This window comes from Dama dama, chromosome 19 (genome assembly GCF_033118175.1).
Source record: "Dama dama isolate Ldn47 chromosome 19, ASM3311817v1, whole genome shotgun sequence".
Lineage (NCBI taxonomy): Eukaryota > Metazoa > Chordata > Mammalia > Artiodactyla > Cervidae > Dama > Dama dama.
Window position 1 is genome coordinate 14,959,851 of NC_083699.1, and position 9,704 is coordinate 14,969,554.

Here is a 9,704-nt window from a genome sequence, read left to right on the forward strand (position 1 = left end):
CCTCACTTTGGAGTAGGTAATGGTTTCTTGGGTGAGGCACAAAAAGCATAAACCATAAAAGAAAAACTGTAGAAATATACAATTGTACAAACACTTTTGAGAACTATTTGGCATTTCATAGAAAACTCTGGTGGCTCAGTGGTAAAGAATCCATCTGCAATGGAGGAGACTTGGGTTCGATGACTGGGTCGGGAAGATCCCCTGGAGGAGGGCATGGCAACCCACTCCAGTATTCTTGCTGGGAAAATCCCGTCAACAAAGGAGCCTGGCTGACTGGTCCGTGGGGTCGCAGAGTCAGACACAACTGAAGTGACTAAGCACGCATGCACCCTATGACCCTGCAATTCCATTCCTAGGTGTTTACAGAGAGAAATGAAAATATAAATACACAAAAAATCTAATACAAAGATCTTTATAGCAGTCATTCATAATCTCCCCAAACTAGAAACAGTCCAAATGGATAGCCAAATTGCCATTCACTCATGTAAAGCAATAATACTCAACAATTAAAAGAAATTTCTGACACACAAAACATGGATTAATGTCAAGCACATTATGTTTAATCAAAGAAGCAAGACTTCAAATAATACATACTGCATGAATACATTTATATGAAATCCCAAATAGGCAAGACTAAATCTATAGTGAGAGACCAGGAAGTGGTTGCTCTGTAGTGGGGGTAGCATAGGGGTAGGGATTAGAAAGTGGCATTAGAAACCTTTCTGGGATGATGTAAGTGTTCTGTATCTTGTTTTAGGTGATGGCTGTACACGTATAAAACTGTCTAAAGTTATTGAACTGAGCCCTTAAGTTCTGTACATTTTATTGTATGCTAATTGCACCGCTATAAAAACTTTGACAATAGCATCAAGATATATAAAATACTTGGGAATAAGTCTAATGAAATATATGCAAGATTGCTACCTTTTTACCAACTTCAGAATATTGTTGAGAGAAATTAAAGGAAATCTGAATAAATGGAGAGATAGACCACATTCATAAACTGGTGGACTCGATACTATGAAAATATCCTTTCCCCCCATTTTTTATATTTAATACAATTCTAATCAAAAGCCTGGAAAACTCTTTCATAGAAACTGACAAGCTGATTCCAAACTTTTCATGAAAATTCAAAGGTCATATAATAGCCAAAAACAACACTGTGGAAGAATAAAGTTGGAGGATCTGTATTATCAGATTTTAAGACCTAGTGGGCTTCCCTGGTGGTCCAGTGGTTAAGAATCTGTCTACCAATGCAAGAGACACAAGTTCAAACCCTGGTCCGGGAAGACCAGGAGCATAAAAAATACCAAGGGGCAACTAGATCATAGCATCCAGTCCCATCACTTCATGGCAAATAGATGGGGAAACAAAGGAAACATTGAGAGACTATTTTGGGGGGCTCCAAAATCACTGCAGATGGTGACTGCAGCCATGAAATTAAAAGACGCTTTCTCCTTGGGAGAAAAGCTATGAGCAACCTAGACAGCATATTAAAAAGCAGAGACATTACCTTGCTAACAAAGGTCCGTCTAGTCAAAGCTATGGTTTTTCCAGTGGTCATGTATGGATGTGAGAGTTGGACTGTGAAGAAAGCTGAGCACTGAAGAATGGATGCTTTTGAACTGTGGTGTTGGAGAAGACTATTGAGAGTCCCTTGGACTGCAAGGAGATCCAGCCGGTCCATCCTAAAGGAGATCAGTCCTGGATGTTCATTGGAAGGACTGATGCTGAAGCTGAAACTCCAATACTTTGGCCACCTGATCCAAAGACCTGACTCATTGGAAAAGACCCTGATGCTGGGAAAGATTGAAGGCAGGAGGAGAAGGGGATGACAGAGGATGAGATGGCTGGATGGCATCACTGACTCGATGGACATGAGTTTGAGCAAGCTCCAAGAGTTGGTGATGGACAGGGAAGCATGGCATGCTGCTCCATGGGGTCGCAAAGAGTTGGATGTGGCTGAGTGACTGGACTGAACTGAAGGGGCAACTAAGCCTCAGTGAGCCACAACTACTGAAACCATTGTGCCCTGGAGCCTGTGCTCCAGTTCCACAATGAGAGAAGCCACCACAATGAGAAACCCAAGCACCACAACTAGAGAGTAACCTTTGCTCACCGCAACTGAGAAAACAGCAACGAAGACCCAGCATAGCCAAAAAAATTTTTTAATTAAAAAAAAAAATAAAAACCTTAGTATAAGGCCAGAGTAATCAAGATAGTATGGCAGTGATGGAAAGACAGATCTACAGAGCTATGGAACAGAATTAGAGTTCAGGAAAAAAAAAATCAATATACATATCACCCATTCATTTTTCCCTTGTTCCTCTGCAAAGAACACACTACTCGCTTCCAATCTCTGCCTTCCTGCTGGCAATCTTTCTAAACTCTGGCCCTGGGGGCAGTAGCAATGTCTTCTCCACTGTGCCCTCCACTGTTTACAACCATTCTTTAGAACCAAATGGTGATTTAATGAAATTTCCCAGGTACTGGGTACCTACTTCCTGTCGGGTCCTTCCCATCTCCTACTTCAATGAATTCTTGCAAAAGCACTACAAGCCAGACACGCTTATTACCTCCCTGCCACGTTGAGGCAAATGAGGCTCAGAAGAAGTAACCTAGCTAGTAAGAGGTTGCACTAAGATTTGAACTCAGGTCTGTGCGACTCCAAAGCTGACACTGGTATTTCTCTCAGAGGAGATTTTTCAAGTCCAGACCCTGTTTATTCTCCACTTCCAGAATCCTTACCAAAGGACTCTCCAGCTTCGCTTACTTCCTTTAAGGTTGGGAGTTCACTCTTGCCTGAAGCAGCCTTCTCTATCTCTGGTTTTCTCTGATCCTGCACTAAAGTCTTTCTCCCTGCTACTACCCCCCATTACCTTGGTCCTGCTTTCCAGAGTCACTCTGACTGTTTTCTCTGCCACAAGGCTTTCTATGCTCCAGGTTGATGGCCCCAGCATCTCTAAATCATCATCTGACTCTGAATAGAATGAGAATTATTAATATTATCCCTCTTTATAAATGAGGAAATAGAGACCCAGAAAAAGCAATGTGCACTCCAGGTAAAGTACTGAGATGTAGGCAGGTGGCCAACATGGGCCTAGGGTGCCTGAGAAACAAATGGCAGGGTGGAAGATGACAGGTGTGCAAGGCGTGGGGTGGAGGTTGGGGGCAGGGAGCGGGCAGTGCTGGGCTGCATTTGCAGTTTGAAACCAAATCCCTGAAGCTGTTGGCCCCCAAATGTCAAATTTACCCCTTTGCCCTCCTACCTACCGGTACAGATGCCAGCCTGGGGTTGGCATCCATAGGAAGACTTGCTGCCTCCTGTGAGGTCTGGTGGAAGTGAAGCCCTCAGAGCCGCAGGTCCACCAGCCCCACCCTAGGTCAGCCATGGAAAGGGGACTGGTCCTGGCAAAGGGCTTATCTGAATGTGGGCCTTTTCTGTTTCTGTAAACTACTGCCCTTCCACGAGCTGAAGACCTCCCTCCGCTCTGGAGCTTTCCCCAGGGATTATAGTCTTAGCCTCACTGACAATCCACCAAGAGTGCAGTGTAAACTGTGGGCTTTGGGTGACAACGATGTGTCACTGTGATGACAGCCAGGGTAATACATGGACTCTTCTGGTGGGGAATGTTCCTGGTGGGGGAGAGTGTGTGTTTGTGGGGGCAGAGAGTATATGGAAATCTCTATACTTCCTTTTCAGTTTTTTTGTGAAACTAAGACTGCTCTAAAAAATGAAATTTATTATTATTTTTTAATAGCTTTATTTTCTTGGGCTCCAAAATCACTGCAGATGGTGACACTAGCCATGAAATTAAAAAGATGCTTGCTCCTTGGAAGAAAAGTTGTGACAAACCTAAACAGCATATTAAAAAATAGGGACATTACTTTGCTGACAAAGGTCCGAATAGTCAAAGCTATGGTCTTTCCAGTAGTCATATATGGATGTGAGTTGGACCATAAAGAAGGCTGAGTGTTGAAGAATTGATGCTTTCGAACTGTGGTGCTGGAGAAGACCCTTGACAGTCCCTTGGACAGCAAGGAGATCAAACCAACCAATCCTAAAGGAAATCAACCCTGAATATTCATTGGAAGGACTGATGCTGTAGTTGAAATTACAATACTTTGGCCACCTGATGCAAAGAACTGACTCGTTTAGAAAAGACCCTGATGCTGAGAAAGATTGAAGGCAGGAAGAGAAGGGGACGATGGGGGATGAGATGGTTGAATGGCATCATCGACTCAGTGGACATGAGTTTGAGCAAACTCTGGGAGATGGTGAAGGACAGGGAAGCCTGGTGTGCTGCAGTCCATGGGGTCACAAAGAGCTGACATGACTTAGTGACTAAACAACAAATATCAAAATTTCCCAGACTTATATCTCCTTAGTTGAAGACAAAGCTCAGACTTAGACTGCTTAGCCTTAATTCTAAATTCTTTGAGAGGAACTGCAATTGCCCAGTAATGTCAAGTTGACCACTGGGCTGTCTCCAGGGAGCTGGGATCTTAGGACTGGGGGAATCCTCATGGCTTGAGTCACACTGTACTGACCATGCAGAGGGGGTTAGTGGAGAAGACATTTCTCAGAAGTAGAAATTCTCCAGGAGGTTGTTCAACAGACAAAATAATAACTGCCTGTCCATTTGCTTTTGAATTTAAGGCTGAGAAATAAAAATTTTAATTTTTACATATGTAATACTTTTTAAAATTTTACTTCATTTTTATGTTAAGGTTCACTAAAGGAAAGAGAAACAAAATGTGCAGAAATTTTTAAAGATTCATATAAAAAGAGATTCAATGATAAAACTGAGGTATACTTTCCTCCTCCTCATAGTCATTGGCCTAAGAGACAGATTTGATTATCACTTGACCTTTTGAACACCAAATTAATCATTTATGGTTTCTCAAGAGTTCTTTTCCTGAAACCTTGAGACATTTCATTCCATTTAAAAAAAAGAAATCACAGCAGTCCCGGGGCACAGAAGAACGGCAAGATCTGGGTCCAGAGCACTGGTCATTTCATTGTGAATTTACCCAAAGCTAGAGATTTTCTGGCTTCTCATTTGTGAAGAGGGCAGAGTGAATGGTATTATCATCAAACCCTGAAACTACTTTGTGCCAAGTTCACAAAGCAAACCTCCTGGGATGACACAGGGGGTAAACCACGGAAGGCAAACAGATGAGGCCCTGGCATCTCTTCTCCCAAATGAGAAGAGCCGGCTTCACATGAGCTGCGTAAAGACTCCTCAGGGCTCCCTCCCTGGCTTCCTGCCCCCCTGCCCCCACAGACTCACCGCCCTACCTGGCCCCCAGCACAATCCACACTGGAGCCCCAGAGCCCCCAAGTCATGAGCCAGCTGTTTCCTCTCTACCCCAGAGGAATTCTTATGTTCTTACAGCTTCCCACTCAACCGTGAGCACAACCCACTCGTCAGGCAAACTGTTCCCATGTCCCTAGTCAGATTCCCCTCAGCTGTGAGGAACTGACCCCTGGACCCACTACATCCCAAGGCGTGGTTATGACACACCTCCAGAGTCTAGAAGAATGTCAGCCCGGGCTTGCCGCTTTAGCTCACCGCCTTGGCCTTTAGCCTCAGGGATCAGCATGGAAGCTGCAGATCCCAGCAGTATAGATGGAACCTCTGATGAAGGAGAAGGAGGCATTCTCCTTTTTTTTTTTTTAAAAAAATGAGGCTGGAACAGCCCACAGGAGCCCAGTAGATGGCCCCTGTGAAACAGGAGGGAAGTGGCAGGGCACAACCTTTAAAAGAATTACACAGCCCTTGAAAATATGCATAAACTGGCTAAAACCGACTAGGCCCAAGATGGCGGAAGGTTCACCTCCCCACAGATCTTGAGTCTCATTATGTACTCACTGTAATAGCACAAGCTAAATAACACACCACCAACACCATAACATCTCTGAGGCCAACCAGAAAAGGTCAAAAAGTGGGCAATGGCCCAAATCCTGAAAATCTCTGCTCCTTCCCCAAAGAGTTGGAAATAATCCTCCCACTGTAGTTAGCATATGAAATGCCACAGCCCACAAAAACTAGCCTCCAGGGGTGCTCTTACCTTTTGTGATGGTCTGGGTTCCTGTCTTTGCAGTGTGTTTCTCCCAGGGCCGTTCTCACTTTCCAAGACGATCCCAGATCCTGGGGCCTTGAGACGGAGCACACTCTCTGTGGACTATATCTCTCTCTTAATAAATCCACTTCTTCCCTATCACTTTGTCTCTCACGGAACTCTTTCTGCGAACAGAGAACCTGAGCTTCAGTAAGTCCTGAAGCAATTTTGACTAAAAGACAAGCTCATTCAAGTCCCAGTCAGAGTTGCTTGGTTTCACCTGGGAGCCTACAGCCTCGGATTTATTCACAAGCCTCAGCTGTGGGAGAAAGGGGGCAGGGCAGAGGGGCCTGGCGGCTCAGCAAAACGAGCCCAGCTTTTGACCTTACACCCCACCAGTGTTTCCCCATGACATTTTCTGACCCTGCTTTTTTGCCTTTACCTAAATTTGTTAATGGGCTTCTCTGGTGGCTCAGAGGGTAAAAAATCCACCTGCAATGTGGGAGACCTGGGTTTGATCCCTGGGTTGGGAAGATCCCCTGGAGGAGGGCATGCAACCCACTCCAGGATTCTTGCCTGGAGAATCCCATGGACAGAGCAGCATGGCGGGCTACAAAGCCTTTGCGACATGGGGTTGCAAAGAGTCAGACACAGCTGAGCAAACTAAGCACAACACAAAAACAAGTTTGTTAATATATTGTTAAAACATGTGTTATAAAAGTAATTCATCCTTGTTGTTGAGAAAGAAGTGATAAAAGGTGCTTCAAAGGTAGCAAAGTTGTTGAGAGGCAATTCCTGTTACCAGTTTGATGTTTTCTTCTGCTTGTTTCTGTGGTTTCTATATATGTTAGGGAGAAGGGGAAGAGTGTGATTTAAAACCTTTGGTGCAGCTGCTGCAACCTTTTAAGAGAATGATGTAATTCACCATGAGGGATCTTGATTTTTTTAACCTGGAAAAATGTTGTGTAGAGGGTCCTTTAAGGGTAAAATGTAAGTAGCACTGACCTCCACCCTTCCTCCCACGTGGAGGGCTAAGTTGACAAGATATTTTAGAAATTATTCACTGAAAACCTAAAGGAGGGGTAAGGGCTTGCAAATGTGGAAGAAAGGTTAGATGTGAGGGGAGACTATCCAAGTGCAAGTTCTGTGCCTGTCATTTACCTTAAATACAGAGCGATGGTACTCATTCTTGTTGGGCCCTCCTTTGACTTTATAAGACCCATGAGTTGCCTCTTCCAAGGGACTGCCCACTCAAACTGCCTCTTGCCTCTCAGGACCCATATTCCCGTGCTTGCTTCTGTCTCCTACCAACACCTCCATCACCACAGGCCACCTGTTTTGACTCCTTATAGGATCTGTCCTGTATTAACTATACATGGGAACTGAGAGAGAATGTGAGAGGGTTCTAATGGCTTACACAAAACCCAGAGGAGTTGCCTTAATATAAAGATTAATTCCTAGTGGATATAAAGAACCCCAAAGATGCAGTTCTGCTACATTTCCTTCATTCACCCTTCCAGCCTCAAAGCTGGCCCCCTTCCAATGCCTCTCTCTCCCACTCCACATCCTGAAATAACTGCCTACCAGACCCCAAGAGAAGAGAGCTTTATCCCCAACCTCACAGTCAGAAATACTGTTATAAATAGCTCAACTCTGGCTGCTCTTCATCTGGCAAGTTGATTGGAACATGATAATACCAAGATCACTTAAGCAAGAGCTGGGGGGAGATTAAGGAGGGAGAAAGGGCAGCCCTCTCAGGGAAGGGCTCACTGTCTCCAAGTGAGCCAGAAAACCTCTGGTCCTCCGGCGCTGGCCTCAGAGGCCAGATCCCTGAGTCCCTTCTCCTTTTCACACACGAGGTGTGGCAGACTCTGCTATGCTTAGTCACTCAGTCATGACTCTTTGCGACCCCATGGACTGTAGCCCGCCAGGCTCCTCTGTCCATGGGATTCTCCAGGCAAGAATCCTGGAGTGGGTTGCCATGCCCTCCTCCGAGGGATTTTCCCGACCCAGGGGTTGACCCCACATCTCCTGCATTGTAGGCAGATTCTTTATCGTCTGAGCCACCAGGGAAGCAGATTATTGGACCCAACTATCCCTCCCCCATCCTGTAAAAGAACAAAATACTCCTGGCTGCCAAAACATGACTTGGACTATTTCCAGTGAGACCAAATCCCCCCATCCCCAGCCGCTAGTGACACTGGCCTTGGCATGATATTTGCTTTTGTCAGTGGATATAGATGCCAGTGTTTTCCCTTCCCTTGATAAGGATGACATGGTCCAGACAAGGGCTGTCCTTCAACCAGACCCTGAGGTGAGAAGACACACATAGTAACCAGGATGGCATGCCAAAGTAACCAGAGGCATGCGGTATGGTTGTTAACGACTTCTGGGATCTGTTCTTGCAGCATAATCTGGCAGAAGTTAACATGCTTGGGTCCCAGACTCAATGCTTACGGGGCATTTAAATGAGTGAGACAGAGAGTATGTAAGATCACGGCGATGGCAGGGCTGTTGATGGTAGAAGAGAAGCAGCCTGAGGTTAGGCTCCTGTATTGAACTTTGTTATCAGTTAAAATAAAAAGTGCTGCTGATGTGGTTAAACATCAGAGGCCAAGATTTTAATAATACAGCTGATTAATACTACTTGGAAACAAACATGAAGTTAAAAAAAATAAATAAAATGATCTGATCTCTTAATGTTTTTCATAATCATTTAATTCTTTAGAGATCTCTTAAGCACCAATCTGTAGTTGAAAAGGAAAAATCTTCTAAAACTTGGCAATTATTCACATTTTACTCCTTTTTTTAGTCTTAAAAGTGAAGGGACACTATCTTTTATTTCACAAGTTCTCTTTAAAACTTCTTTGAGTTAGCTTCCCAAACATGAATATAAACAACGCAAATTCAATCAGATCTAATCCTACCACAAAAAAACCACCACCTGTCTTAGAGAAAGTGACTCCCAGATGGGTGGGAATTAGTAAGGGCATGGATTGATTCCACAGAATATTTATTTTATGATTTTATTGTGATTGGATCAGGTCTGAGATGAGGGAAATGGAAACAGCCTTGTTATAAGGAATCACACGTTATAACACTTCTAATTCAAACTAAGCTTTTTTACAGGAAAATTACAAATGTATGAGTGTTCTAAGAGCTGACTATATACTTTCAAGTTCATATTTTCTCCCAGCAGATTTGATCTTTTGCCGTCATGTAATCCAGAGAAAAAGAGTCACTTCTCCCATATCAGGCATAATGGGAAACTGCACAGCCCCAAGAATACGGGGGCAAGGAGTGCTCTTCTTGGACCAACTAGTAGGTCAAAGGTGACCTACGTCACCACTCCTATGAAATAATGTGTTTCTCTACGACATGAAATCAGACTTGATTTTAGACCACAGTCGGGCTTTCCTCTGGATGTGAAACTAGGAACAACAGCAACAGTGTTTTTTTTCTTTATTCTTTTTTATTCTCAAACTGATTGTTAACGAAAAAAACATGGAACAGTTAACGGCAACTCAATTAGTCTTCTCTTTCCAACTCAAGCACTGAAATACGATACTCCTTTTCATGATATTCTGGCCATCATGTTCGTTCGTTCTTTTTTGGCTTCAGAGTCCTTTCTGAAAGGA